Source organism: Perognathus longimembris, chromosome 14 (genome assembly GCF_023159225.1).
Source record: "Perognathus longimembris pacificus isolate PPM17 chromosome 14, ASM2315922v1, whole genome shotgun sequence".
In the NCBI taxonomy this organism is placed as follows: Eukaryota; Metazoa; Chordata; class Mammalia; order Rodentia; family Heteromyidae; genus Perognathus; species Perognathus longimembris.
Window position 1 is genome coordinate 54,649,693 of NC_063174.1, and position 21,942 is coordinate 54,671,634.

The 21,942-nt window shown below is 51.5% G+C and overlaps 1 protein-coding gene and 1 long non-coding RNA gene across 3 annotated transcripts in view; both read right to left on the reverse strand.

The window, feature by feature from the left end:
* The window catches only part of Itpk1 (inositol-tetrakisphosphate 1-kinase), a 124,873-nt gene that overhangs the window by 92,277 nt on the left and 10,654 nt on the right, over nt 1-21,942 (reverse strand). The gene's annotated exons all lie outside the window — the stretch shown is intronic.
* LOC125363660 lies at nt 1,344-19,022 on the reverse strand. Its single transcript, XR_007213265.1, has 4 exons — nt 18,428-19,022; nt 7,335-7,342; nt 6,823-6,825; nt 1,344-1,354 (listed from the first exon to the last, which is right to left on the reverse strand). It is a non-coding gene; the product is annotated as an uncharacterized LOC125363660 (long non-coding RNA).

The following is a 21,942-nucleotide window of genomic DNA, read 5'->3' on the forward strand; positions in this document are numbered from 1 at the left end:
CGTAAAATAAAAAAGCAACAAAAAAAGAAGTCATCTGGGGAAAGAGTAACTGAAATCTTAGGAAAGGCTGAGCCCCCAGGAGCTCTAAGTCAGAGCTTAGGAGCAGAATAAATTACAACTAGAGGGAAAGGGGCTCAGTAACTCTCACTGCCTTTTGACTCCTACAGCGGTGCGAGTGTAAGGTGGGGGGGTGAGGTCACCACTACTCAGATGAGCAAGCAGAGGCTCAGGGGACTTGGGAAGCCAGGAGCTGACCCTGAAGCTCACCCGTTTTATGTCCACAGCCATGCACAGCACAGCTGGGCCCGCAGAAGGACAAGCTCCATCTCCAATCTCTAGGGCCTCAGTATAATGAAGGAGAGCAAGGCAGGGGGCCAGTGGCAAAGCCCAGCCCCTCTAGTGTTGGAATCCTGGACATTACTTCTTGGCTCACCAGGGCCTTCTGCAGAACAACAGTACTAGGGACCTTGCCATCTCAAAGCCCAGCTCCCCAAATTCTGCCATTCGTGCAAAGGTCAGAAGGAAAATCATGAATCCAAAGGAGACAGAGAAATCGGAGAGCTGGTTGTGAAGTGACTAGCTGTCCCTCATGGAAACCCCAACTCCACCCCCCCCCCCCACATCATCATGAACACACTCAAACGTGCAAGACTTTCAGGCCCCGGGGTGTCGGCTGCCACTGCTTGTGGTTGCGAAAGACTGGGAACAAACAACAAGTCCCCAAGAGGCATCATTAACAAACCATATGTCATCAAAGGAATAGTATGAAATAGTATAAAAAGAATGAGGAAGCTTTCCACAAAGCCCACGAGGCAGACTGTCTCCAAGGCACGGCCCGGTGAAAGATCAAGGCGCAGATCCCAGTATGCTGTATACGACGCTGTGTGGAGGACGGCAGGCAGGACACGATTGTGTTTATACACAAGATGCATGTGACGGGCTACAAGAAAATGACCACAGCGCGGCCTTGGGTAAGGGCAAGAGATGCTAAGGGGAGAAGACTTCCCTTTCACCGTGTCCTTGAATTCTGTGCCATGTGACAAAACATTCTCAAAAACCAGAAAAACATACTTCTAATCCTGTTTTAAACAATCACTAACACTCTAGTTGCCAGCTTTTTCCAGTGCCCAACAGAAAACTGATGCAAGAATCAGTCAACTGATGGAGGAAAGCAAAGCAGAAGAGAGCTCAGGGTTTATGAAGAAAACCTTCCATACCTGGTAGGGTAGTGCACAATTGTAATCTTGGCACTCAGTAGGCCCAGACAAGAGGATCTCAAGCATGAAGTCAGCCTAGTCTACATAGTAAAGCACTGTCTCAAAAACGGAGGGAGAGAAGCAGGCAGACAGGCAGGCTAGCTTCCAAGGTGAGCTCAAAAAGGAGGTGAAGAACCACCCACTGTGGGACCAGGACCATCATGATGGCTGCGCAGCAGAGACCCTGGGATCCTGGAAACATCCAGGTCCTTAGGAAGCAGACCAGAAGGACCGGGCCTAAGTGTTACTGTGGCGACAGGGATGCTGACAACCGAAAAGTTGAGTATGATGTCTTCTACATGATAGATAGATAGATACACAGATAGATATTGATATAGCTAGATAGATATAGATATATTCTAACACTACAGAAAAACTAACAATAAAAGTTAAAGTTTAGGGCTTGGGAATGTGGCTTAGCGGTAGAGTGCTTGCCTAGCATACACCAAGCCCTGGGTTTGATTCCTCAGCACCACATAAACAGACAAAGCCAGAAGTGGCGCTGTGGCTCAAGTGGTAGAGTGCTAGCTTTGAGCAAAATGAAGCCAGGGACAGTGCTCAGGCCCTGAGTCCAAGCCCCAGGAGTGGCCAAAAAAAAAAAAAAAAAGAAAAAAAGGTAAAGTCTAGCTAGGCATCAGTGGCTCACACCTGAAATCCTAGCGACTCAGGAGGTTGAAATCTAAGGATTGTGGTTCGAAGCCAGCCTAGGCAGGCAAGTCCTTGAGACTCTTATCAATAGTCAAAAAAGCCAGAAGTAGAGCTGTGGCTATCCTTGAGCAAAAGAAGCCAAGGCCCTGAGTTAAGGCACCAGGACTGGCAAAGGAAAAAATAAGTTAAAGTTTACTAAGTAAAAGGTAACAGCAAAAACCTGTGCCAGGAGACAACTTTCTTTCTTTTTTTTCAGGCAGAAAAGTTTATCGGAAGAGAGCAAACTGCCAGCCCACACAAGATGGAGGCATGGGGAGACAGAGGGGAAGGAAGAAGAGAAAGAAAGAGAATAAGAGACAACTTTCATTGGCTCTAAAACACATTTGGGGGTGGGGGGGGCCCGTCATGGGGCTTCAACTCCTGGCCTGGTTGCTGTCTCTGAGCTTTTTCACTTAAGACTAGTGCTCTACCATTCCACCACTTCCAGTTTTCTAATGATTAATTGGAGTCTCACGGATTTGCCTGCCTGGGCTGGCTTCGAACCACAATCCTCACACCTCAGGCTCCTGAGGCTAGGATTACAGGTGTGAGCCATCGGCACCCGATTATGTTCATATTCTTTTTTTTTTTTTTTTTGGCCAGTCCTGGGCCTTGGACTCAGGGCCTGAGCACTGTCCCTGGCTTCTTCCTGCTCAAGGCTAGCACTCTTGCCACTTGAGCCACAGCGCCGCTTCTGGCCGTTTTCTGTATATGTGGTTTTCTGTATATGTGGTGCTAGGGAATCGAACCTAGGGCCTCGTGTATCCAAGGCAAGCACTCTTGCCACTAGGCTATATCCCCAGCCCCTATGTTCATATTCTTAATGAACACCGAATCAGTAAGTCTGGGCAGGTCCAGCCCACAGTCATAAACTTGGCTTTTCCAAAAGCTATCATCAGTGCTGGAGGGACTTCTCTCCCCTAGAAGCCCAAGAAAAGAGCACTAGGGGATGGAGAATCTTACAAGGTGATTGCTCCTTCCAGGGAGAGGCGGGGCACTCAGAGAAGGCTTCTGAGAGGAGCAGCACTTGCCATCTGAGCTCCGCTGAAGTAAACTGGCTGGGGAAGAATATTTCAAGAGGAATCTCCTGAGTGCCTCAGTTCCATACACAGGAGCCTAAGTGCCACTGCAGGGCAGGCAGGCAGCGAGAGGCAGGACAGATGACAAGGCTGGGCAGACCTCACTGATCTGGAATGTCACTGCAAAGCCCAACCTTTCCCATGGGTCACTGGATCTCAAACATCAGGGAAGCTAACCTAAGAATCAATTTTTGGCTTGTCAAAAATATGAACCTGAGGTCTGCTCCTGAGGAGTGTGGATCAGGATGTCTGGGAAGGGCCTGGGAGAGATTCAGAGTTTGTAGGTGTTGCCAAGGAGCAGCCAGACACAAGAGAAATTCCAAAAACTTCATGTTGATGCATGAGCTTGACCTTCAGCATGAAAGCAGTAAGATCCAGTAGGCATGCCAGGGGGCGGTCCGCCTCGGCCTCAGAACAGGAGCAAAGGAGACACAAGAACTGGGAATGGCTCTAGCGCCCCCAGGACAGGACGAGCAGGCTGAGGCCTGAACCAAGACCAGCCGTGGACATCAAAGAAACAGTGGTCCATTCTTCCACTGTAATGCCTGGCAGCGGTTAAAACCCCAGGACTGAGCTTAGCAGACAGCTCAAGGGAAGAGGATACACTATGCACTGTAAGATACACAGGAAGGTAGACATGACTTCCCAACAGGAAAGCATGGGCCCAGGCCCACCTGCACCTGGTACCATATTTCCGCCATCTATCACATGAAGGACTCTGGGCCCAGCATGGTGCCTGGACCACCGGGTAGCTGGGGGGGGGGGGGGGCGGGCCAGATATCACTGCCCTTCAGAAAATGTCTTCCTCTATCCCAGATAAGGAACTAAAGGACTCCACCCCGCTCCAGAGAGCACACGAATGACCACTTCACTTCACTGACGAATGAGCATGGTACCAGGCCAGGTCAGGTCCTCCCCATGACAGGTCCCAGGGACTGGCAACATCACTGAGAAACAGCCGTGTCTGCAAGGCTGAGCCAGGACCAGAGGGAGGTGAGACAGGAGACGGGCCATGTGAGAGCAGAGGAAGGGCCGCACTCTCCTGCAGGAGTTCAGGCTCTGGAGCTGGGTTAATCTCCAGCTCGGCAGCCGCTGTCCTCCACTTGAGCCAGCTCAGGCTGGTGTCCACCACTGGCCACTGGACAGCCGCTGCCAGGTCCCTAAGATGGTAAACACTAGCCTGCATGGCTTGGTACAGAAGCAAAGGTGACAAAGGAGTCCCATAGAAAGTACCAAAGGCAGAGGTAGAAAAGGGTGACCTACACTCCTCAAGACAGTTGTCCCCAGCATGACACCAAAGACACGTCAGGCCTGATGTACTGCCAGGAAATGTGGCAGGTGGAAGGCCAAGGCCAGACACGCAGGTGAGGGATTCCATTAACACAGGCCTCCCCACAGCAGAACAGGGCGTAAAAGGCTCAGGGCCCCACAAACGCCATCAGCAGGCCTAGGTGTGTTGCTGAGCTCCTTTGCTTTCACATCTGCAAAATGGGTATGACCTTTCTGTCCTTGCTGGGTAGCTGTGCCTGCCTGTGGGCTGCAAGAGGAGGTCACGGAGTCAGGGAATACGTAGAGGGAGGAGGTAAAGCACTCACCTACAGGAGGAGGAAAGCCTTCCAACAGCTAGAATCAGGGCACTCAGAATCAGCACCACAGCCCCTGGATAGTACTAGTTTGGTTTGCAGGGGCCTAGAGTACAAGAATGTCCCAATGACCTGCACGGCCCCAGCCACCGCCCCTGCAGCTTGGAGCTGGCCACAGCAGAAAAGAGCCACTGAGGAAATGGGAAGGATACCACTGTCCAGACGCAGAGTGGGGAGGGGGAGGGCAGGCCTGACCCCACTCTCTACCCCAATTCACAGCCAAGGGAAGTGCCACAGCACAGGCGCCCTCCTGCGGTGAGTACAAGGAACCAGCTGCACCTGCTGCCAGAGCCGAAGGCAGAGGAGGAAGAGGAAGCAGGTGGTGATGCAGTGGGGTGCCAGGCACACCTTCACCCCAGGAATTTGAAGCCTGACCTAATAATTACAGATTTCAGGCACTCAGAGTAACAGTGTGCGTCCAGGGACAATGTGGATAAACAAGGGTCCTGAGTTATCTCCTTGCTTCCCTGGCCTGTAGAGAGAGGGCAAGGTCTGAGGCATTGCCACCCAGATGCCCACAATGTTTCCCAAGGATGTGGGCTTCCTGGTGGGCGATCGTTCCTCCTCTCTCACCCTGATGTGCTCAGGGCATGCTGCTCCCCTGGCCGGCCTCTAGTGACCCAGCATCAGCCCCTGATCATCCTCAATGTCACCTCCTTCGGAGAAACTGTCCTTGGTTCTTGGCCTTCTGAGGGCCCCACACGTAGCAAAGGGCACGGAGCAGGGGCTGCAAGGTTCCACAGCACAGCTTCTACTAGGTTCAGTGCTCTGTGGAAGACAGCGAGAGTGGCTACCCACACGGGCAGCATTACTGTACTCCAGCTCCTACCCCCACCCAGGCCAGGGCAGGCATGGACTTGCTTTGGCCAATGACATATGAGCAGGAGTGACTGGACTCTCCAGCCAGTGCTCTGACTTCAGTATTGTGGAAACATGTGAAGATGCCATCAGCCACCAAAACTACCAGCTGCACTGCTTAGGAAAGCGAGTGGTTGAAAGTCAGAAAGAAACCGGTGATTAAGAGGACCTTCACTCAGCACTCAGGAAGCAGCAACAGGAAGATCATGAGTTTGAGGCCAGCCAGGTACTGCAAGTTCAGGGAAGGCCAACATAGGCTACAGACAGAAACTCTCCCCTTTCTTCACCCCTCCCTCAACCCCGCAACTGCGATCGCCACCACCAAAAAAGGAGGACCTTCAGCGAGTCCTGGCCAGACACTAAACAAAGAGATACTAGAAAGTCCAAGCTAAGAAGACACACACTGAGCCACCACAGAGAGACAAGAGCTCTGGAGAGTGGGTAGGTCCACAAGCTGGAAATTAGCCTTTTTTTTTCTTTTCGATCCCTCAGACACCTGCCTGTTGTAGGCGAGGCGCTGGACAGAAGGCAGTGGCAGGAAGGACAGCCTTCTCGGAATCACCAGGGTCTGCCTTAAGTCTGTGCCTCTGCACGGCTGTCCCCTCCGTTCTCACCTGGCAGACCCCAGCTCAAACGCCTCTCTCTCCAGAGGACCCCCCTGTCTCTAGCAACGGTGACAGCTTCGCAGCCCCACAGCCAGTTGGGTAGACGGCAAGAGCCCGGCGGAGGCAGACACTGGTCTCTATTTCAGGCCCTTGTGCCCACAGCCCAGGCCTCCCAGGTGCTATGCAAACAGGCACTGCGTGAGTGCCCGTCCCCCAGCTTCCCGGTGCCAGGCTGGGCCCCATGCAGCCTGCCTGTCTGTTCCCTCCACAGCCCCCTAGTTCCTTGCTGATTGTTTTGTAATTTGGATTTTCCTCCTATTAATGGTGCCAGAAACCAAAATAGGCCAATATAAAGATGACATACCAACAGAATCTTAAAGCCAATACAAACATTTGAGTTGTTTGGACAGCTCCAGAGAAGAACCAGATAAACTTGAAGCTGCCATATGTCTTTTTTATGGGGAAGGCAGGAAGGCTTCTTCCTTGATTCGATGACTACCTGAAGACCCCTGGTCCAGGCTGGGTGTCCATCCAAGGCAGACAGGCAAGGCCCCGGGTGTTCCCTGACATGCAGCCCTCAGACCTGGAACAAGACCTCGGTGCCAGGAGGTGGCTGTTCCTAGGAAACCCAGCACGTGTGTGAGGGCAGACAGAGTGACTCAGTTTGGTGGCCCTCCACAGCAGGCCGGTGCACTGGCTGTAGTGTCATCTAACCCACCCCTTGGTTGTCAGGAGGGAGCCATCAGTTGTCAGCCAAGGGAGTGGGCCTTGGGGCCGGCTATAAAGCACCCCAGGATGTGCTCTGCTGCCTCCCAAGTATGTCCAGTCCAGAGACTGACAGTAACAGCACTGACACATCTCCGCTTTGAATACTGGAGTCTTGCAGGTCGATGCTCTAACTTTTCCTCCACCTAGTTAGGAACAGGCCTTCCATTTGGGAGCACTGCTGAGCAGAAAGAGGACCAGGGTGGCTTGGATGGTGGGTTCCAGACCTTCCCCCACCTGGCTGCTGACGGCCTCCATGGAGCTCACTTGCAATCCCAGGACTGAAGAGCCATTCCGTCGCACCTTTTCCACTTTTGGAGGCTATCTGGTCCGTGGCTCCTGGCCTCACTGCTGACCGGCCACTACTCGTACTGCCACCAGCTAGCTAATCCAGGGAAACCACCAATCTCAGGACTCCAAGCTCACTGCCTTGGTATTAACCTCGGGCCCTCCAATCACATGAAGAACATGGCTGTGGTGATGAGCTAATGCTGTTTTGGGGTCTGGCTATCTGGTAGGGACCTGCGAGGGGCTTCATTCTATTAGCCACGGCACCAAGACTCCAGCAGCTCTGCCACCCTACAAACCAAACTTCAGACACTTGCCTGAGGAGTTCAAGTCAGTCATTCCTTTGAAGTGTCCAAATGTGGGCAAGGAACAGGAGGGGATCTAAGAGTTCACAGAGTGTGGGTGTGGGGGCAGGGAGGGACACCACAGTAAATCAATAAGGAGCTGGCACTCAGTCTCACACGGTTCCTGCAGGGCCACTAGGTATAACCAGACAATGCCACAGGGGCACCTAAATGGGAACAGTGAGCCTAGGAAGAGGAGAGAGGCCGTGGGCAATGGACTTTGGCTCCAGGCCTAAAGCCTGTTGTGAACCGGGAAGAGGGGTGACAATCCTCACCCTTGGGATCAACTTTCTTATAAGACAAGGGTACTGGGATTTGAACGTACACTTCTAGGAAGTGTTTTATCACTCGAGCCATACCTCCAATTCCACCCTGGGTTCACCCTAAAGTTCAAGCCAAACCTGACCCCTAAGGCTGCCTGCCCTGCCCTGCCCTGCCCTGCCGCAGGTTACCTCTCTTAGCCTGCCAAGTGCTCTGAGCAACAGCAGAGCTTCCCACGGGAGGCAGCTACAGCCTGAGCATCTGGCCCAGAACCCAGGCACCAGGGCATAGCAGCTATTCATGGACCTAGCCCCAGGCCCCTCCCAAGTGCACTAAGCACCCCAACTCTAGCAACAGCCAACACTTCATCAAAGTTCAGGTAGGATTCCAAAGGCTTAAATAGGACACAAACACATGAAGGCCAACACTAGCAAATTCCTGGGCTCCCTCCTTCCCACCCCAGCCTGCACACCCCAAGCCAGCCTATAGACAGGACAGGAAATGCAGGCCTATAGCGGGGAGGGGTGCACAGCCCCGAAAGAGCCCTCAACTACTCTGCACAGAGCCTCAGGGGGCGTGGCTGCCATAGGCACTCAGGTGAGAGAATGAAGATTAAGAACCAGAAGCAGACCACAGTCTGTCCATCAGCAAATGTCTCTTCATCCCACACTAGGTGACAGCCCTGAGAGAAGGGGGAGCCCTGGGATGGAGGCAGTCTCCCAGGTCTGCCAGAGATTGAGGGGATTTCTGGGAGAGGAACTGTTCTGGACTGAGCCGCCCCTCCTCCTGAACCCCACCACTGATCAAACTCAAAGGCTTGAGGAGCAGCCTCCACCCTGAGGCCACAGCTCCTCCTTCTCTAAGGGTTGACAGCGACTTCTGATGCCCATATTCGACTTTGCACATAGAAAGAACCCTTTCTACAAAGTACAAGGGATGAGAACTACATCTCCACTGAGCTGCAGGAAGAGACTGCCAGCTCCCACTGGAAGGCTGTCAATAGTAGGGAGGTTCAAGCAGACTCCAGATGCGCAGTCAGGAGGAAAGACTCACCTTGTGGGAACCAGGAGTGTGTGCTGCCCCACCTCTAAAGGTTGCTGAACCCACCAGTGAAAGAGATCAGCTGGGTCTAAGGACTGCAGCCATGAGAACCCATGCCAGCAGGGCCTCTGGAAGGGGCAAGAATGAGCCTACAGCCTCAGAGGACCCCAATGCCAAGAGTCAAGACTCAAGAGCCAGTGCTGGGCAGGCATCTCCCCCACTTTTCTCCTTCCCAGAATTCAAGCCCTGCCAGGTCTGCAGATGGGAGCCATAGCAACAGGCCCCAAACAGCTGCAATAATCCCTCAGAGCCCCACATGGGGGGTCATGGCAGCCCACACAAACCAATGCCAAGGCCAGGGAGGGCCCTGGGGAGAGGGAGAAATGCCACAACTTGCTACCAGAAGAGAACACTGGCATGACAGCAAAAGGCCCAGGAGGTCACCCCGCGGGTGTCCCTGTGTCCCTGCACGTCTATCCTCCAGCCAGTGACCTTCCACTTCACTGTCCCTGCCCAGCCGTGCCCTTCTGTGGCTTCTCTTGCCACACAGCACATGGACCTCTGCAGCAGGTGCCTACCTCCCAGTCTAGGCGCTGTGCCCTGTCTGCATTTTAAACCCCTCACGCCATGACCCACTCCACAGGCTCGTTCCTGCACATGCGCCACCCACCCACACAGCTGGCCCAGTCCTCTGCCTAAAAATCTGTGCAAGTATGATGAGAACGCCTCCCCCTTGCCCATTAGCCATACTGCTGATGCTTCTCCCAGGAACGGCCCTCAAGAGGACAGGGGTGTCAGAGGGCCACCACAGAGCAGTGCCTGCAAAGATCCTGGGGTAGAAGCTCAGAGCTAAGAAAAGATCCTGGCTGCTGGGCCACGGTGGAGACCTGAGGGTCAATTCTTGTGTGGCCAGATTTCCAGAACCCAGAAATTCATCTTTTGTTTAAGCTCATTAGAAATGGGCTCGCTGCCCCTCCTATCTACAGGAGTCCTGATCACTCGGGGTCTACACTGAAAATGTCATCATCTTCTCATCAATCTACGCCTTCTACTGAACAGGCACCACCATTCTACCTGGATTCACCCCAGTCAGCCGCCACTCCTGTCCCTCATCCTCAGCCCCATGCGGTGCCCCGTCACACCCGTCACAGGGGTGCCTAGGGCACCCTGCTCCCTCACACAGGGTTGGAAGACAAGCAGGTGCCTCTGAATTGAGAAGGGAAAGAGGATCCCCGGTAATATTAGCTAACTGATTGCATGGAATTAGAAACTAATTAGGAAAGGAAAACACACTTTAAAATTAGCTTCCCAAATGCAGATGTTACTTCAAAGGACCTTGCAGTATGATCACTGTGGCAGCCTGACATTTTGCCATCCGCACAGTTCCTGCCCAAAACCTCTGGGCACTGGCAGAAGCCAAGTGGGAACCTAGGTCCTCCTGTTCAAAGCTGGTGCCTGGGCCTTTGCTGGCAGCTGGAGATTGGGAAGTGAGATGCACCAGAGCTCAGGCTGCCCTATGAGCAAGCACACAGGCCGCGGGCCTCTCAGCCAGTGGGAGGGTGTGTCCTCTCAGCCAGTGGGAGCCACAGGATGCTGGAGGGCGTTCCTTAAACCCTGGACATCCTCAGGGCTGATACATACCAACAGGACCACTGATGGTCAAGGGCCACTTCCTAGGGTGATCTGCTAGTCCTTCTCTAGACAATAAACTCTAGCACTATGGTCTGGAAAGCCCTTAGCCATGGGCCCCTGCCTGCCTCTCCACTGTTCACCAGACCTTGTTCTAACAGAGCCCCCTTCCTGCTCCCAACACACCTCAAAGCCTCTGCGCTTCTACCCCAGTGTTTCTGCAGTTACTCCTTTCTGACTCATGCAACCAGTTTCTCCTCTGAAAAGGCCTTCCTTCACCACCTTGAAGACAGCCCCCAGCCCCCTTCACTTCTCTGCTCTGTCACTTCCTGGTCCCAGCTGCAAGTATCTCTTGAACTAACTGGGTGACACCTTGCCTTCATGGACTAAAGCTCCGAAGGGCAGGGCCTTGGTCATCTCTTGGCCACTCTTCCTACATGGCCTAGCATGGACAGATGCCATTAGACAGCCATGAAACAGCTCTGCTGGGCCAATACAGAGCTGCTCCAGTGAAGAAAGACTGTTGTTGGCAGCAGCAAGTTTGGACCAGGGAGCAATGACAGAAATCAAACAGGTGCCCAGCAGCATGAGGAAGAACCAGAGATGACAGCAGGGACACTGTCTGGGGCCAGTTAGGTCTCCACTGAACCTCCTAAGGGTCCCCCTAGTTGGAATGTTCTAGAATTTCTGACCTATGTTCTGACCTCCAGCTCCTCAGCTGCAGAAAGAAGTTCAGAATGGAGAACTGCAGCAGAGGTAAGCCAGGCCCTAAACTAGGACCAAAGCTCCCCCCAATGCCTGCCATGCCCAGTACATCAGCAGAGCATCTGCCCGCTTCTGAATCAGGACGACTATGGCTTGCCTGGCCAATGCACAAGGGCAGGTCACATGCCTTTGTGTGCAGAAAGACCCCCAATGCTCGATCCCTTCCTAGAGACACAGCCTTGGCAACGTCTTTGTCACTCCCATCAAGAGAAGTGGCTTTTTTTTTTTTAAAATCCCATTGATCAGGGTTGGTTTGGGGTCTTGTTGGAAATAACACATTACAGGAGAGCTATGGCCTCCAGAGGCCTGAAATATCCACTGACTTCCAGACCTCTGCCTCCTGGGCAGAAACAAGCCCAGGCAGCCTGCTGCAGGACTAGGCTAGATCACCCCACCAACACAGTTAACCAAAGGTCAAGCCCCAGCAGCAGGACCCCTCACTGACCTGCAGCCGACCACAGAAGGGGACCAGGCAGAGACCACAACTACACAGCTGTGTTCAGCTTCAGGAAGATGAGCTCAGACGATTACTGTTCACAGCCATTGGGTTTCAGAATGGCTCCTTACATAACCTATGAAAACTCTCACTTCACATAGTGGAATCAGAAAAGGACGAGAGACATAATATTCATAAAAATGTCCTATGCATTGCCAGGCACTGGTGGCTCACGCCAACAATCCTAGCTGCTCAAGAGGATGAGATTTGGGAGCTGGGAATATGGCCTAGTGGCAAAAGTGCTCGCCTTGTATACATGAAGCCCTGGGTTCAATTCCTCAGCACCACATATATAGAAAAAAGCTGGAAGTGGCTCAAGTGGTAGAGTGCTAGCCTTGAGCAAAAAGAAGCCAGGGACAGTGCTCAGGCCCTGAGTCCAAGCCCCAGGACTGGCAACAAAAACAAAACAAAACAAAAGAGGATGAGATTTGGAGGATTGCAGTTTTGAGGCCAGCCCAGGCAGAAAGTTTGCTAGACTCTGTCCCCCAAATAACCAGCAAAAAGCAGGGCTGAAGGTGTGTCTCGAGTGACAGATCTGTCCAGCAAATGAGGCCCTGAGTTCAAACCCCAATAACCTCAAGGGGAAAAAAAAGTCCAATGTACAGTAGCTAGAAAATTGGAACTAACACAATAAGATTTCAACTCAAAAAATCTTAGCACAGACATTATAAATCCCTTTTATAGTAATCAAAAGTGATCATTCTCTGTTGTGTTTTATTTTCAAGTAAGATGATAACCTTGGGATTTTTTTTTAAATATTTTCTTAGCTTTCAAAAATACACTACAGAACTTACATATGAAATCAGATGCCTGGGATTTGCTTCAAAGAAATAATAGAAATCAAACAAGAGTGAATGAACAATGGCTTGCACTTCACTTCATACTGAGAGCATGTGTTCCTTTGACTCTTGTTTTTGTAAATTTTCATAATGAAATATTTGATTTTAAAAAACACCCAAATTGAAAAAACAGTTGGGCCTATGGCTTTAGTGCCAGTGTGCTCAGCATGGCAAGGCCAGTACACACACAAAACACAACATTCTAAAGACTGTATCAAGTATAAACCTGGAATCTGTTTACAACACAGTGCTACATGCACACAGCAGAAACCAAAATGCTACATGTGCAATGATTGCAACTCCATGATAATTAAGCACAAAAGGGAAGAGAATGTACAAAGGAAATGTGGATGGGGGAGGGATGAATTGTCTTTTCAAATTTTTCTTTCATCATGTTAAATTGTCTTTGCAGAAGACTGACATTTTCAGGGGAAAAAATGTCACTCTTTCATTTCTAAGCCAGGGGTTGCGGGTGGGGGGGGGAGCTTTGCAGAAGACATCGAGGGGGGCTGGTGCTTGCTAGAAGCCCCAAAGGGGCAGCTGAAGAAATGGATCTTACTGGCCTGTGGAGACGACCCCCCAGTCCTCCAAAGGCCAGCTCTCCATCCCCGCTAGCTGAGAGGCAGAGCCATGGGCAGGCAGATTAGCCCTTTCAGTGGAAGAGACACACTAGCAACCCTTCAGTGGACCAATTTCAAGATCAAGGATGAAACTGAGCACAGGTGGCTCACATCTATAATCCTAGCTACTCAGGTGGTTGAGCTCTAAGGATCATGGTTCAAAAGCCAGCCCTAACAAAAAAGTTCAAGAGACACCATCTCTGATTAACCAGCAAAATGTCAGACTGGCAGTGTGGCTCCAGTGGTAGAGCAACTATGAGCAATGAAGCTGAGGAAGTGCAAGGCCCTGAGTTCAAGCCCTAGTACAAGTGTACGTGTGTATGTGAATATACCCTTGGGTGTATACATGCATACACGCACAAAAAACAAACTATGAATACACACGGGCACACAAACAAACACCAGTAATGCCAACCAACTCTAAAGTGCATCTTTACTGAGATATGGTAGCACACACTTATAATCCCAGTACTGGGGCAGCTGAGGCAGAAGAATCATACATTTAGGCCAGCCTAAGCTATATAGCAAGACCTTGCCTAAAATTTTTTTTTAATTTAAAAATTAAAAAAGAAGGGCTGGGAATATAACCTAGTGGTAGAGTGTTTGCCTCATATACATGAAGCCCTGGGTTCAATTCCTCGGCACCACATATATAGAAAAAGCCAGAAGTGGCGCTGTTACTCAAGAGTACTAGCCTTGAGCAAAAAGAAGCCAGGGACAGTGCTCAGGCCCTGAGTCCAAGCCCCAGGACTGGAAAAAAAAAAAAAAAAAAGAAAAAGAAAAAAGAAAAAAGCTAGATAATAGTGGCTGATGCCTGTAATTCTAGCTACTAAGGAGCTGAGATCTGATGATCAGGGCTCCTAGTCAGTGTAGGCAGTAAAGTCTGTGAGACTCTCATGGACTCCAATTAACTGTCAAAAAGTGAAGGTGTGGCTTAAGTGGTAGAGCACCAGTCTTAAGTGAAAAAGCCAAAGAGTTTAAGGCCCTGAATTTAAATTCCAGAACCAGCGAATGCACGCACATACATGCGCGCGCACACGCACACACACACACACACACACACACACACACACACACACACACACACACAGAGCATTTTCAGCTAGGGGAAAACAAAAAAGGTCTGAAAAGAGTAAATCAGTGTTCACATCTTCCTATCCCCCAAACTGCCTGACAGAGGCCATTTTACAAAGCGGAAGGAGGAACCCACCCCCACCAGAGGTGTGCTATGCCCTGGGTGCTGGGTGGGGCTCAGCACTCTGGACAGCCTCCCTCCCACACAGCCTCAACTGTGGGCCCCATGCAGGAGCTACAGGGACCCCAAGTGCTGAACCCTCCTCGCTTAGTCTTTAGGGAACAGTGGCGCATACTGTGGAACCCTCTGCCCTGCCAAGAGGGATACCGTGGATCCCAAAACTCATAGGCTGAAGCCCTAACAATCCCCAGCGTGCTGGAGTTTGGAACTGGGGCTCTGGTGAGGTATGAAGGTTGAGATGAAGTCATGAGGAAGGAGACCACCATCTCATCAGAAGACGGAGCGACGCGCACAGGGCCTAGTGAAGACTCACCGAGAAGGCAGCCTTCGCAAGCCAGGAAGAGCCTTCACCAGGATCCACATCTGCCAGCCACCAGACTAGCAGCCGTCAGAGCGCCTGTGGCTCAAGCTTCAGGCTGTGGCATTGGTTACAACAACTGGAGCTAAGACAACAGGAAATGGCCACATGAGCCCTGGGGCTAGCCTAGAACCCCAGGAGAGATAGACAGGGATGTGGTCAAGCCTGGAGCTGTCCAGTAACAGAGTAAAGATGGCTCAGATTAAATATAGGCACTGATGGCTAACAACTGTAATGCTAGCAACTCAGGAGGCTGAAGTCCTGCCAGCCCAGGCAGGAAAGTCTGTGAGACTCTTATCTCCAATTAACCACCAAAAAGCCAGAAATGGTGCTGTGGCTCAAAGTGGTAGCACATTAGCCTTGAGCACAAAAGTTCAGGGACAGCACCCAGACTCAGTTCAAGCCCCAGAACCCACACAGAAAAAAAAAAAAAAAGTATAGAAAAGCCATCATGGAGGAGAGGGGGGTCCATTCTCACACCTGCTAATATAAACATAGCACCGAGCTGAGAACACAGAGAAGGTGGCACCAGCCACTTCAGGTCTGGGGCTGATAGGAAGGCACTGACTTTCTACCACATGCGTGTGCTAGAATTTGACTTTTAATCAGGCGCGTTTGGTTTGTTTGGAGCCAGGGTCTCAGCAAGCTGGCCTTGAACTCTAAAGCTTCCTGCTTCAACCTCCAGAGTGCTAGGATTATGGTATGTGTCACCATGCAGGTCCAGGAGTGCTTTTTAACAACAGCTGTCTGGAGCCATTCCTAAGTCAGTGGTGGGCTGCCGAGAGACTCCCATCAACTAACCAACGACCCTTCTTGCAGGCTCATGTAAGCCAGCTACATACCCCGTGCTGCTCCACTGTACAGCCTACAGCCAGCCCCATAACGCAACCCCACAGCTAAACAGAAGCAATGGATGGCAAGGACCCTTCCCAGGGCCTCCAAGAGCTGAGTCCTCACTGCTGGGCAGAGAGGCTGACCTCTGACCCCAGCTTCCGCCTCACTGGACAACACACCAGAAGGGCCAAGAGGCTATTTGGGGGTGGACACAGGTCAAGCCAGCCTGCTGTCCATGGTGGTCACACAGAGGTGGGCCGGGTACAGCCCTGCCTTCCAGAGCTTTGATACAGCACTACCACACTCAGCTGCCCAACGAGCCATAGTTGAAGGTGTCCATGCTTCTGAGAATCTGAGCACCAAGGAGAAGCACCCAGCAGGGATTGAGCAAACCAATGCAGGGTTCTGACCAATGCAGGTCTTCTCATTGTTCCAGAGCGGAACCACGAGGCAAGACAGAGTAGATGAGGAGAAAGGGAAGTTAAATGTAGTAAGTACAAAAAGGGTTCCACTCAGATATTAAAACCAAGAAGTAGCTGGATGCTGGAGGCTCACACCTGTAATTCCTAGCTACTCAGGAGGCTGAGATCTACAGGTCAAAGACAGCCGGGGCAGGAAAGTCTGTGAGACTCTTATCTCCAATAAATCACAGAAAATTGTAAGTAGTGCTATAACTCAAGTGGTAAAGTGCTAGTCTTAAGCACTTTGGCAGCAGAAAGGAGCTTACAGACAGCATCTAGGCCCAGAGTTCAAAGCCCAGAGTTCAAGGACCAGGACTGGTGGGGGTGGGTAGGGAGAAGTAAAAACTAAAAAACCAAAACTAGCTCCCCTCCTGCCACACTTACTTTTAGATGTTAAGCTACAAGGAAATGAGACATGTTCTTTTTTTTTTCTTTTTTTTTATATATTTTTTATTATTAATTGCACATAAATTTTTTTACAAGGTGTTGTGCAAAGAGGGTACAGTAGGGCAGTGTGTACATTTCTTGTGATATCTTACAACCTGTTTTTCCATCCCTTGTCTAGGTCAGGTAGACCCATATGCAATATACAATGTATCAAGCACATATACAGTGTTCACAGACTTGGTCTCTACTGTCTCTCCATGAGACATGTTCTTGTAAGATACTATCTATATCTGCCTTCTCCTTTGAGTTGTTACAAGGCTACTATAGGAATTGGAGGTATGGCTCAGGTGGTAGGGTACTTACCAATGAGACTAAAGCATCAGATACCCAGTTTAAAAAAAAAAATAAAGCTACTGTAGACAAAGTCCCTATTTTAGGATGGGCCTAGATCATACCTCCATGTTTTTAAGCAATCAACTACTAATCAAGTACTAACTTGCCCACCTAGAGCATCTAAGGATAAGGAGTATTCTCCAGCTCAGAAAGCGTAAAGGCTATATAGGCAGAACCTAGATGAGGCCAGGCCAGCCTGCTGTCCATGGTCATTACTACCATTTCCTGCATGGGGAGCGGGGAATGTTTCTCTTTTCTATTTCCCCCTGTTTAACCTGTTACACTGAAATAAATTGTAAAACTTCCACCACATGAGACTCTCCTTACTGTGAAACATCTTGAAAAGCTTTTCACAGTGGATCTCAAGGACCTGAGATTTTGAGTGGAGACTAGAAAGCTAAGGGAAGGCCCCATCCATGATCTGGTAACAGAAGGACCCAACCCTCACTAGGCCGCCCCACCCCCAATCCTTTGCCTAGTCCCCTCACATTCCTTTGCCCGGGACCCTTGGGTAGGGAGCAGCCTGGGTTTGTGGGCCAGCAACCCCTTGCTGGCCACTTCCTTCCCTTCCAGGTGGAAACACTCAGCGTCCTCTCGCAGTTTCCCTGGGCCTGCTCAGGACCTGGCTCTGCACATCCCTGGAGCAGAGTCCTGGACAAGTCAGTGGCCTCCCCTGGACCAGTGCTCTCCCAGAACATGACAACCCAGTCAATGGGTCACAGCTGCTCCTGGCTCAGAATCCTCCAGGATCCCGGCCGAAAGACACTTCAGTGTTCCTCAAGCAGAGCAGGGCCCAACAGCTGACCGCGTTTGTGTAACATGCAGCATAATGTGCAGTTGTTGCCATCGAAAACACTTCAGGGGCTGGGAATGTGGCTTAGTGGTAGAGTGCTTGCCTACCTAGCATGCATGAAGACCTGGGTTCGATTCCTCAGCACCACATATATAGAAAAAGCCAGAAGTGGCGCAATGGCAAGTGGTAGAGTGCTAGCCTTGAGCAAAAAGAAGCCAAGGACAGTGTTCAAGCCCCAGGACTGGCTAAAAAACAAACAAAACATTTCAGGGTCAAAAACACCAAGGTTTGCATGGTGATAACAGGGATGGCAAAGGCTTCATTGGTCCTCCTGAGCTTGGGGAAGCCTTTCCCAGAACCCTGTAGTAAAGGAAATATCCCCACCTCTCCACCCAGCTCACGGGCCCAGCACTGAACACAGTATGCCAGGATCAAGCTATGTAAGGAGAAAGGAAAAGCCAGGGTCTTGTCTTGGGATTTGACTTGTGGGGGGGCACTTGTCCCTCTCTGGGGAACAATCTTAGTCCAGAGCTGGAAGCTGGTGAAGAGCACCCCTGTCCTTACCCTACCAGCCAGCCACTGCAGCCCAGAACCAAGAGCCCTTCTGTTGCCTCCTGGCTGCCACTTCCATCCCACTGCCTCTGGGATTCTTCCCCGCTTCCCTCTGGAAGTCCACCTTGCCCACACCCAGGCCATGTAGCAGGGAGTGGGGCATACCAACCCCTCCCCAGCACAGCAAAGCACAGCACAGCACTCATTCCAAGCAAGACAGAATGAGTCAGAATGAATCTGGTGCATGTGCATAGGGACCTGAGGGTACAAGAGAGGCCCAGGCAGCAGCCAGCCCAGCTCTGATCTCAGCTCTGCCTCCCTCTAGCTGTGTGACCTCAGGCAGGGCTGGTTAGGAAACAGGTCCAGGTTGGTGATCCAGACCAAATGAGTCAGCACACTAGAAACTCTGCCCGGCGTCTGGCCCAGAATGGGGGTCAGTGGTAAACACTCACCTCACACCACACATGCCTGAGAATGAACCAAGTGGAGAGACCAGAGAAGCAGAAAGATAGGCGAGCCCTTGAATCTACATACCTCCGTCCGAACCCTTTACCCACCTGCAGGTAACCATGGCTGGCACCAAGATTTCTACCACAACCATATACACCTAGCAACCTGCAGGCACCAGCCACACATCAACTTGCTGCCCATGTTAACCTCGTTGGGAAAGCTCGCCTCATCTGCTGGCCCACTGAGAGCGAAGTCAGAGAGCACAGCATTAGGAACAGATTTTGCAGCACATGCTCTCATCCTACGGGCAGTCCCAGCCCACTGCTGATGCAGACGCACCTACAGAACTGCATGCATCCCAAATCCAAAGAATCCCACAAGGATAAAGGAACATCCACTGGGATTGGGGGTTACCAACCGCCTGGCCCGTTAGCAAAAATAACATCCTGGCTAGGAACAGAGCCTCCCAGTGAGAGCTGAGAACAGAACAAGCTCCAGCCTCACATTCCTCGGGATCTCTGGGAACAAGGGAGGCTCACTTGACCCCAGAGGTCAGGTCAAACTGCCAAGTGCAGAGACCCACAGGGCTAGTCCTTATCTGCAAGGACAGCTCTGGCTTGATGGTTCTGAAAGGAAACTGTTACACCAATCTCTACACCGGCAGAGCTAGGTGACTCAGGTGAGTGAGAGGCAGCTCTCCCCACTCGCAGTTCCTTCCAGAGAAGATGTCTGGCCTTCGTGAGAAAGGAGGGAAGCTGTGCCCCTCTGAAACACAGCGAGGACGAGTCTTATAAGGAGTAAGTGAGGGCCAAGTCAGGAGTGAAACACCAGGAATAAGACACCTAGTGAAGAGGCCAAGTAGGGCTCAAAGCCTCCCACTGAGCAGGACACAGAAATCCACTGCCCACCTGCCCAGGGGCTTCTGAGACGAGCTTCCTCTCAGATGCTAGGGTATGCACACCTAAGTTTGTGGTAAACAACCACTCTCCACCTTCATGGGCCGATCTTGGGCTTCATGGACTGAGAGGCCCAGCCGGGGTCACTGAGGCACCTGGCTTACCTAGTCTGCACAACTGCCAGGGACAAATCCCATGGCCTAGTAACACAGCTGAAACGAAGCCTTGCAGCCTCTGTGTGCCTGTTCTTGCTTTGGAAACTCTCGCATAAGGTACCTCTGTTCTGATGAGAAAGTCTGCCCCAACAAGAATATCTCCCCCATGCCCAGCGCCAGTGGCTCATGCCTATAATCCTAGCTACTCAGGAGGCTGAGATGTGAGGATCACGGTTCCAAGCCAGCCAGCCTGGGCAGGAAAGTCTCTGTGACTTATCTCCAATTAAGCACAGGAAGTGGTGCTGTGGCCGGAAATGGTGCTGAGGCTCGTGGGGATAGTGCCCAAGCCCAGAGTTCAAGTCCCACGACCAACAAAAATTTAAAAAAATAAAAAATAAAAATAGAGTATTCCCCCCAAACCTTCCAGGTGTGTGTGTGGGGGGGGGGGTCTTTCTAAGGAGCTTCTCAAACCTCCTTATTCCAATAGCTGCAGTGGGTAAAGTTCCAAGGTCCCCAAGATGGCCCCCCGGGAGGGATATGACTGGCCGCTGAACAGTGAGCCATTTGGCAGTTTCCATCCCACTCAGCGCATTTCAACAGGTTTACCTGGCAAGGGTGGCAAGATCCACACAGAGCCAGGTTCTGGGCAGAGCACTTTACAAATGGGGCAGCTCACACTGTTCACAGGGTTTGGGGAGACCTGCTACCAGTCCCTCCTCCAAAGCAACCAAGCCAACACCTGACACCCTCCAGGCAAGCACTGCACCAAACTGAAACTGAAAAGGAGAGAGAGAAGAGTAGCTAAGGGGCACTGAGGAAGCACAGATGAAGATAAGCTCGGGTATTCACAAACAAACAAGCAAACAAGCAATCCCATGGTCAAGGATTTGGCTTTTGGGGTCACTGACACTGACATCCATACTCACACCCAGTTATGAAACCCCAGGGGGAGGTTTCCCTCCTGAGCCTGTTTCTGCATGGGGACTGTGAAGTGCCCAGTCCACATCAGCATGGAGCCGGAGCCCCCAAGCAGGGGCTCTTGCACCACTTAAATCCCACAGTGCAGTGTGGAGACAGCTCTGCAGCGTCCCAAAGGCGGCCAGCACTTATGGAAGTGGGTCCCTGCCCCCTCCCCACAACAGTGGCCAAACCTCCATTTACAGACCAAGGCCAGAGGCTGGGCTTGGATTCCCCTCCCTCCCATTGCCCTACCTCCCAATCACAAGCAGCGAGCAACTGGACTGGGTACAGACTACCTTCAGCACAGGGCTGAGGGTGAAGGGGGCAGAACTTCTTCCCAACCTCTGGTAGGCGGCCACAGGCCCCTGATGGCCAGCATGCTGTTCCTTTTCAAAAATTCCATAAAGAATGTCAGGACTTTAATAAAATCCTAAATACCCTTAGGGTCAGCCTTCCCACGGGCCAGCTCTACAATGGGAAGGATGCAGGAGTTTCTGTAGTGTTCATCTTCACTCAGGTTAAATGGGGGAATTCAAGGCAAAGAGGAAGTTCCACGCGGAGGGAAACCAAAGGCCACATAGCTAATTCCTCATAAAGAAACTTTGAAACTAGGCATGTCGGTGCCCACTAGTACTTCCAGATACTTAGGAAGTAGAGGTGGAGGCAGAAAGAATCAAGAGTTTGAGGCCAGTTGAAGTTGAAGTTGAAGAAGTCCTGTCTGAAAATCATCATCATCATCATCATCATCATCTAAAGGCATGGTCAGTTCAGTGGTAGAGTCCTTGCCTAGGATGTGTAAAGTCCTGGATTTGATCACCAGTACAAGAGGAGGTGGGTGGGAACCTTAAGACCAGGGTCCTGAGAGGTGCCAGCTCTTCCTAGCCTGGCCTGTAGCAGGCTGTCACTATGTACCTGTCACGGGGCAGGTGAAGGAATGAATGGAGTGCTTTATACAAAAAGATGCCAGACCCAGCCCAGATTTATTCCAGGGAGCGAGGAAGCCATGGGGCTGCACTAGGACAAGTGCCCCAGGGTGGGACCGGATGTTTCCTCTCTTCTGTGGCCAGCCCTGGCCGCTGGATGGAAAGACTTCCAGGCAAAAATGAAAGTGAAATTGTCTCAGAGCCACTCTCTACACCACCCCCCGCCCCGCCCCCATCCCCAGCCCTCCTGGGATATGATACCAGCCCTGGAGGGCAGCCCCCTTGAAAGACTGCAGGGAGGCTACCTGTCTGCCTTGGCTAGGGTCCCAGCAGAGCTTCACACCCCGCC